Source organism: Silurus aristotelis (genome assembly GCF_946808225.1).
Source record: "Silurus aristotelis genome assembly, chromosome: 6".
Classification (NCBI taxonomy): Eukaryota; Metazoa; Chordata; class Actinopteri; order Siluriformes; family Siluridae; genus Silurus; species Silurus aristotelis.
The window spans coordinates 19,443,874-19,452,807 of NC_139579.1; positions in this window are offsets into that span (position 1 = coordinate 19,443,874).

Here is an 8,934-nt window from a genome sequence, read left to right on the forward strand (position 1 = left end):
TTCACAAAACTGAGAGATGTGATTTCTGGTTGTTCAAACTGCAGCATTCGCAACTGAAAAAGCATTTTGTTGTTTATCCAAAGATCAGGAATGTGTACGATTTAATTCACACAATTTCTAAGACAAATGCTGGATTTACCTTTAGGGAACTTGGAAGACCAGGGCAGAACTTCACCGATTATGCACATTTCTCTATCATAGAGGTTCACATAAGACATCTGAGAAAATATGAGTCTCACCTAAGACTTATTAAGTTGATCAAGAGTGCAAATGAAAGCGCACTTTGCTGAGGTTAAAACAAAGTGTGAGGGCAGTGGGTTAGAATTTCACAAATAAAAATGAAGATGAAATGAAAGAAAAAAAGAAGCTGTTCAGTTTTTACACCACATACACACAGACACAAATACACACATTCACACACTCATGCACACAGACACACAATGTTGAAAGGGATTAATCCTATATTATGTTGAGATCTGAACAGCAGGTAGTCAGAGCAGCAACTAAATGAATGTGGTTTGGCCTTCCTTTGCTTCAACACCGCTTGATGGTCTTTTGAATCAGTTGAATAGCACATATTGCTGCACTTGTAAATGTGTCCTACATTAATAAAAGGTGGAGATGCTTGCATGAACAGACAGACACTCACACTCGAGGACCAAGCTATTCCCAATTTTTTTTTTCTCACTGCCAAGTAAAACAAACCATACAAGTCCCTATTCAGTACCGGTAATAAAGGAAACGCTTCAAAACACTGCACTCTAGGACACCCAGCATAATATAAACATGCATTACAGATCAAAATGTGTGGCCTTGCAGCAGTTTTATGTAGATGGGGTTGCAGATGAATGAATGCAGAGCAATTTGTCTCAAATTAGAGTGATTTTTGATTTCTTTCGTCTTTAATTCCACTTTTTCATGTAATTATCTGTAGAACTGATGGAACTTTCAGTTATTTCATCTGTCCATTTCAATTAATTGAATATTCGATTTCGGCAGTCAAACAATACGATTTGGGTTGGGAGGGAGACAGATATATTTTTTTCATGAGTCATGCTCTATAGAATTTGCCTATGGAAACATATAATATATAATATATCCTTATAATATATTCTTACCATCCTAGTTTTTCATTCATCTATTTGAGTTTTCAGTATGCGTTTATTTGATAGACGCATACTGACTATATAACACTGGGTCACATGTGAACAACAAAAACAAAAGCAACAATAACAAATTCATAGTCTACATTAGTTAATTTAAGCAAATCCATAGTAGTCTAAATGCATCAGTTGTTAATGGAATCTTGGGTTTGTGTTCTTATATAGTTTTGAAGAAATTGTGTTCTCAAGCAGTCCAGTATTAAATTAAGACTTTTTGAATCAGGTCAAAACTGATCAACAACCTTAGCAAACACTGACTCTTGGGAAAATTGCACTCACAGTTCTTTTTTAAAGAAATAATTACTTGTTTTTTTACATGAGAATAATCCCATATTACAAATTATGCTGCCAATTGACACACATCCATTACACATTCATTACTTATAATACTTAGCCAAGTCAGCTTAAATCCCTCGTTGTCGAGTCACCAAGTGGACAGGCAAGTACATAACAGCAACATATATTATGAAAAGCCAGGTACAAAAACATTTAAGCAAGCTCAAAATCTGCAGACGCATAAACACAATAGATTTACAATGCTGATTGACCAATAAATAATTCTATGGGGTGTCATCCAAGAAAACAAATTGACCAGGTTCTTTGGGTTGGAGAAACAGTGTCACCTTCCCCATTCAGTCACAGAGACACTAGCCATTCATGGGTACCTGTCGGCTCATGCATATGCACATGTAATAGAGAAGGTGCAATTGGCTGGCTTCACCTCTTTCAGAACATGTGTGTTAGCCTTCATGCTTCCTGGTTGTCAGCTGTCACAAGCAAAACCTGTCTGGTGATTATAACATTTGAACATTTTTGCTCCAATTTTCAAACAAGCCATACAGCTTTAAATAAAACATTGTATGAATAACTTTTTATTTTAATAGGACAAATTCTGTGACTTTCCACATTCATTCCTTTATTACAAACTTCAAACACTGATGGGTCCAGGAGGAGAAACTAAACTGTACATGTGATAAGTAGTACTTTAAAGAGAGTCTTGATGTGACTGGTTTCAGGGGAAAAAAAATCTGACAAATATATATTTATATATATATTGTACACTCCACAACACTTTTTTCAGTTTGTCCTCACTACACAGTGGAACATGCAGATATCATTCTTTTAAGAGAGGCAATAATAATAATTATCCAAACAGTTTCTATACCATACATTCAGACTGCTATGAAACTTGAGAGCACTTGTTCCCCTTTTTGAAAGTACAATACAGCAAAACAGCATGGCAGCAGGCTCTGGAGTGGTCACATGCTCTTCACACACCTTTATGAGTGAGTTTTCCCCCTTTTGATGAATAAAGTCTCTAAGTCAACAGGGAGCAGGGTCAATGACTACATTGCTTTATAATGCAACACAAGAGGTGGGATAGGAGAGTAGCTCTTAAAGAACAACAACAAAACCTCGATAACCCGAGTGATATGGCTTACAGTAGCTGTGGTTGTCGTGAAGCATGACTGGCTAGATGCTCTATAATAACATTAAGTGAAACAAAGGTATAAAATGATTTGCATGTTAAAAAAGTACTGTCAGATATAAGGGAAAAATGAGCTCTATGATTTTATTAATACCATGCAAAAGTCTTCTTCCAAAATTAGTATCATATTTATATAATAATATTATTACATTTCCAGTAATACTTTTTGTAAAAAAAAATTCCTTAATATCCTATTATTAAAAAGGGGAAATGTATTAAATCATTTTAAATGCGTCACAAAACCTTTTTTTATTAATGAATATGAAACAGATCAATAAAGAAACATACTAATACATTGAACAACAATGGAAGCAATATCTTATAATGACACAATGTGCCTAAACACTTATTAACAGTATGCATATGAATGAAAATCTATGATTCATATAATGTCTAAGCCTGCTTGTTATCATGTTAAAACCTAGGACTGAAATGAACTGACTGAGGTTTTTTCTTTTTTCTAGCACAATATTTTTATATTGTGATATAAAATTTAAATACTTTAATAATGATCATAAAGTTAAACTGCCACAGTCAAAAGTCTTTTGCACACAGGTTTCCTTTTAGGATCGCCCTATGTTTGGTTCTACTCATTTTATTTTCAACCCTGACCAGTGTCCCAGTCTCTGGTGAAAAGCATCCCTCACCATGCTTCATTGTGTAAATGGTGATCTCAGGCTGGTAAAAAATGTTGTGTTTACACCAAACATAGCACTTACTGTCAAATAGTTCTAAAAAGAAACATGTTGCAGAGTTACAGTTAAAGTTTGTGTTTTGGTAAAAAAAAAGCCTAAAGAGATTTTTTTTAAATCATGTCTTTCTTCTCACTATTCTGTACTGTAGTTACTTCAGATTTACCCTTAATTGCTAAACTGACATTCCCTCCTTACCTAAAATTTTAAGGTATACTTTGTCCTGAACTCTGTACTGGACTTGTTTTGATTGATTCTTATGGTGCTGGTGATTCTTATGGTAAACCTGCCTTCCAGGAACAGGTATATTAATTCTGAGCTCACATCACATCAAAAACATTCTGTTGCACATAGATGGCCTCTATTTAACTATATATATCTCTGTTGCCAATTGGTAGTGTCAGTACAAATTTTTTTATTTCATAGCAAAGTGGGTGCAATCACTTTATTTTATATTTAATTTTTTTATTTCTTCATTTTTAGTTGTTTATGGATTTGTTACAGATTTAGAACCAGTATCGTTGCTATGTACGTTCATAAAAAAAATACAAATAAAAATAGACATTAAATGGTGAATTATTGTGTTAATAATGAATTATTTTGTATTGAATGTCTAAGCCTACCCTTTTCAGAGCGGGCTAAGCTTACAACTAGATTATTATTCGCTGGGAACATATCATTCTATTGATTCATATTCATTCTCTTTATTCCTTTTCAAGACAACCATAGACAACCTTTTAAAGAGTTTGAAATGGATGAATTTCCATCCATCCATCCATCCATCTATCTATCTATACATCTAAGTACTGAAAAGCTCAGCAATCTTGTTGACAAAAGGACTTGCTATTCTGATGGCAGCGATATGTTCATTGACACAAATACTTGAAAGATGAACTAAGGACTTTAATAAAAGTACAGACTTTGGCAAGAAATCCAATGTGTTGTACTGTTTGTACTAATTGTTTTGAGTAATGAATTTGAATGATTTGAGAAATGCCCTGAAGCAACTGAGAAAAACTAAATCATAGAGCCAAAATATGTGCAATGATTGGAAATGTATGAGATGGTATCAGTACTGTCAATGTGCCACTGCTGAGTAGGACCTTCTTCTGATCAGCCCAGTTGTAAGTCCCTTTGGATAAGTGTCTGCCAAATAAGTAAATGTACATATTATCTTGCAAAGATTCTGGTTTAGCTGTAAACCTTACTGCACAGTGTTACTAAAATCCCACTTTGATTCAACAGTAGAACATGACTAAGGATTTTAGAGCTAGGTAATTAAGTACAGCCTTTTTAAGATGACTGAGTGGACTCTTGCAGTTGCCAAATGTCATCTGCCACTTTAAATATCATTATTGCTTTATATCCTAGTGTTGATCTGACTTGGAATGCCTTCCCTTGCCTTATCAGGATCTAAACAGAGCTGCTGTTGGGGAGCAGGTGTCTGAGGCTCAGCATTAGCATTTCCCATTCATGCTAATGGCTGAACCCTGTTCCCCCCATGAGGAGCTCTGCGCCTGCTCTCCTCTTCAGAGCATAGTGCATGCTAATAAGAACACACTCTACAATTCCCACACTGTGTGTCTTGACTAATCTTGTTTTATCACCTTTGTTAACATCTCCATGAACAACAGATTTAATCCAGGCAGAGATTACCGTAATGTGACTTCTGCTGGCCCAGATGGAGCCTGCAGCCAACAGTCTATAAACATTTGTATTCCCGGAGGTAAGACAGACAAAGTGGGATGAAGTGAAATGTTATGGCGGTAACGGCAGGTTATGAACCGGGTTTGAATATGTGAACCTGTAGATAGGGAGACAGACACATAGTCAGCACTGAGGGGAAAGTGGAGATTGACACGCATACACATAGGCAATAGAAGGAAAGAGTTTGGGCTTCTCTTCTGGGCAAGAAGTTTGAGCTCTTCAGATCATTTTAATGCTGTTTAAGCAGCGAGTCGTGGATACGTGGCAGGCAGGGAGGAAACAAGACAGATGATTTTGCCTCTATCCGCAGGACAGGATGATGAATAATTCTGTCCATCCCTTGAGATTGCCTTCAATCATAGAGCATAAGGTGCCAGTGCTGTAGCCCTGCGTGCAGCAAGTAGTGAATTAGTTTTTGACAGATTGCCGAACAGGCTCTAATAAGGCACTGCACTGGCTTAATTATTTGATGGCAAGTCAGACCTCACGATCTAGGGCTTGGTGTCTTGACAGGAGAGCAACTAGGGTCAAATCAAAACAATGCCAGCAGAAGAAAAAGTGATAAGACGTAAAACTTATTTAGGGTCATTCTGTTTCTGTCAGATCTTGTGTATAATCATTAAACTTGTTAAAACGACACACACACACACACACACACACACACACTTATATTAAGTTATGTGTAACAAAGTAAAATGGCACAGGAATAAAGTATTGAACACAAGGTATTTAAAACTTCGTACAAAAGCCTTTGTTGGTAATGACGGCTATAAGACACCTGGAGAAACTTGATGCACGCATTGCTCAGGTGTGATTTTGACCAATTCTTACACACAAACCGTCAAATCTTGAAGGTTCTGTGGCCTCTTCTATGAACTCTGATCTTTAGTTCTTTCTATAGATTTTTAATGGGATTCAAGTCAGGTGATTGGCTGGACAATTTTAGCAGCTTTCTTTTCTTTCTCTGAAACTAATTGAGAGTTTCCTTGGCTGTGTGTTTGGGATTATTGTCTTGCTGAAATGTTCACCATGTTCCATCTTCATCATCCTGGTAGATGGCAGCAGATTTTTATCAAGAATGTCTCAGTACATTTTTCCATTCATACTTCCTTCAATTATATGAAGTTTGCCATTACTGTATGCTGAAAAACAGCCCCACACCATGAGGTTCCCACATCCAAACTTCACTGTTGGTATGGTGTTTTGGGGTAATGTGCAGTGCCATTTGTCCTCCAAACATGGTGTGTATTATGGTATCCAAAGAGTTAAAATTTGGTCTCATCTGATCAGACTATATTCTCCCAGTATTTCACAGGCTTGTCCAAATGTTGTGCAGCAAACTTTAAACAAGCTTCAACATGCTTTTTCTTCAGTAATGAAGTTTGCGTGGTGAGCGTGCACACAGGCCATGACGGCTGAGTGCATTACTTATGGTTTTCTTTAAAACAATTGTACCTGCTGATTCCAAGTCTTTCTGAAACTCTCCACAAGTGGTCCTTAGAGCTTGGACAACTCTTCTAATATTCTTTTCACTCCTCTGTCAGAAATCTTGTTGGGAGCACCTGGTCATGGCTGATTTATGGTGAAATGTTTTTCCACTTCTGGATTATGGCTTCAATAGTGCTCACTGGAACATTCAGAAGTTTAGAAATCCTTCTAAAACCAATGCCATCAGTATGTTTGGCAACAATAAGGTTGCGAAGGTCTTGCAAGAGCTTTTTTTGCTTTTACCCGTGACACCTTGGTAATGGGACACCTTAATATAGTCCATCAGTTGGGACTGAAAGATCTGATATTAATTTGCACTGTCAAGGGGCAGGATTGCTTTCTGATTGCTGATTGATTTCAGCTGGTGTCTTTCCCTGTGTCATTTTACATTATTACACATAATTCAATTTATGGACAAGTCTGGTTTGATTTCTTTGTACCTGTGGATTACATGAGTTGTTACCAACATCTGGTAAAGATTCCATGTCGGTAGCACCTTTAGAAATATATTTACTGAGAAAAACAGTGACGTGTTCAAAATATATTTTACCCGCTGTATATATGTGTGTGTATATATATGTATATATGCTGAAAGATTAGCTACAGGTGAAGCTATAATTCACAGTGGCACAGATAACTGCAGGAGGTAGCCATTTTGATCATTTTCAGATTTTTTCTGTCTGCATTGCATACTTTGCATAATAAGTGGAAGTCCATGGGCAGATCTAGCAATTATTATTTTTTTTTTTTAGAAAGCACACAAATTGAGCATGAAACGTATGTGAATAATGTAGGTACATGAATAATGCAGAGTATTGGTAGACACAGAATGAAACTTAAAAGCTACACATTTCACCCATTTAGAACTGCAAAAACATCTAAATCGAGAGCAGGCACTAGTATATATTAAATCACAGCACGTATGCTCTAGTTGCATACAGATGAAGATCATCATCAAAATGCTGCAATATATGATTACAAGGTTAATATAAACAACAATTTTTTTTATATGTTATAAACAGTATATGAACAAAACATCTCAGTTTTCCATTTTCCAGCTTTATGTGTTTCTTCCCCAAACTGTACAGGAAAACAACTGTACAATGTCGTTGGATGTGGCAACATTAAATGTTGCATACCTGTGCCAGCATAACAATGCCCCGGTACACAAAACAAGCTTCATGAAGGTAAAGTAAAAAATGAACATGTAAATATAGAAACATATATTCATTCATTCATTTTCTCCCGCTTATACGTAATTCGGGTCGCGGGGGCAGCAGTCTAAGCAGGCCCCCGCCTTCGACTGCTGCCCAGTCCTCACAGCACCGTCCCTTACGGTCCCTCCTGCAGGTGGTGAGCCCACGGGAAGGCGGCCCCACGTCACTCCGACGTCACGGACCTTGATATTTCCCTCGTAAGGGACCCCCGGAGCATAGAGGGTTAGGGGCCTTGCTCAAGGGCCCAAGAGTGGCAGCTTGGCGATACTGGGGCTTGAACCCCAGACCTTCCGATCGGCAACCCAGCGCCTTAACCGCTGGAGCCACCACTCCCCCTGTTGAGCAAATACGTTGTGATTAATCACAAGTTAACTATTATATTATTATAAATATTTTAATCATTGATTGACAGCCCTATTTTATATATATATATATATATATATATATATATATATATATATATATATATATATATATATATATATATATATATATAAATAAATTACTATATATATATATATATATATATATATAGTAAATGGACACTCAAACTCTGAATCAGCCACTCATTTACCCCAGATGCTATGATGTCCATGGGGTCAAAGAATCACACAACTATTTCATTTAGCATATCACAGATATTGATTAGCTGCCCAAGGAATGTTTTTCTCCCTCTATGTTCATGCTGCTCAGTGGCATTCTGCTCACATAATCAAGGATGAACGCTGTCTGTCTACCCAATCTAGCCCACAGTCCCAGTGGGAGAAGAGACTTGTAGTAGGAAAACCTGCATGAATACTAATTCAGCCTCTTGGCCTTAACAGCTTTAGCAGCCCATCTCATAGGAATTTTCTGAGCATGATGCATCCCCATATTAATTACTCCATGAGCATGAGAGGGAAAAACATGTAGAGATCACAGGAAAACCTATAAGTAGGGACTTGCTGCTCCAACTTAAATGTGGTTAATTATAATTTGATTTTGTGCATTAGACACTGGGGCCTAGAGGTGTGGAGTGGAGCTGCCTTACATGATATATACAGTGCAAGTTATCACAAATAGTTCATGCAATCTTTGCCAATTACAAAAAAATTTGAACCAGAGCAAAAACTCTTATTCATAACATTTGCCAAGATTTTATTCAGGTGATATTGTTACAGTCGTGAATTATCCAGTTT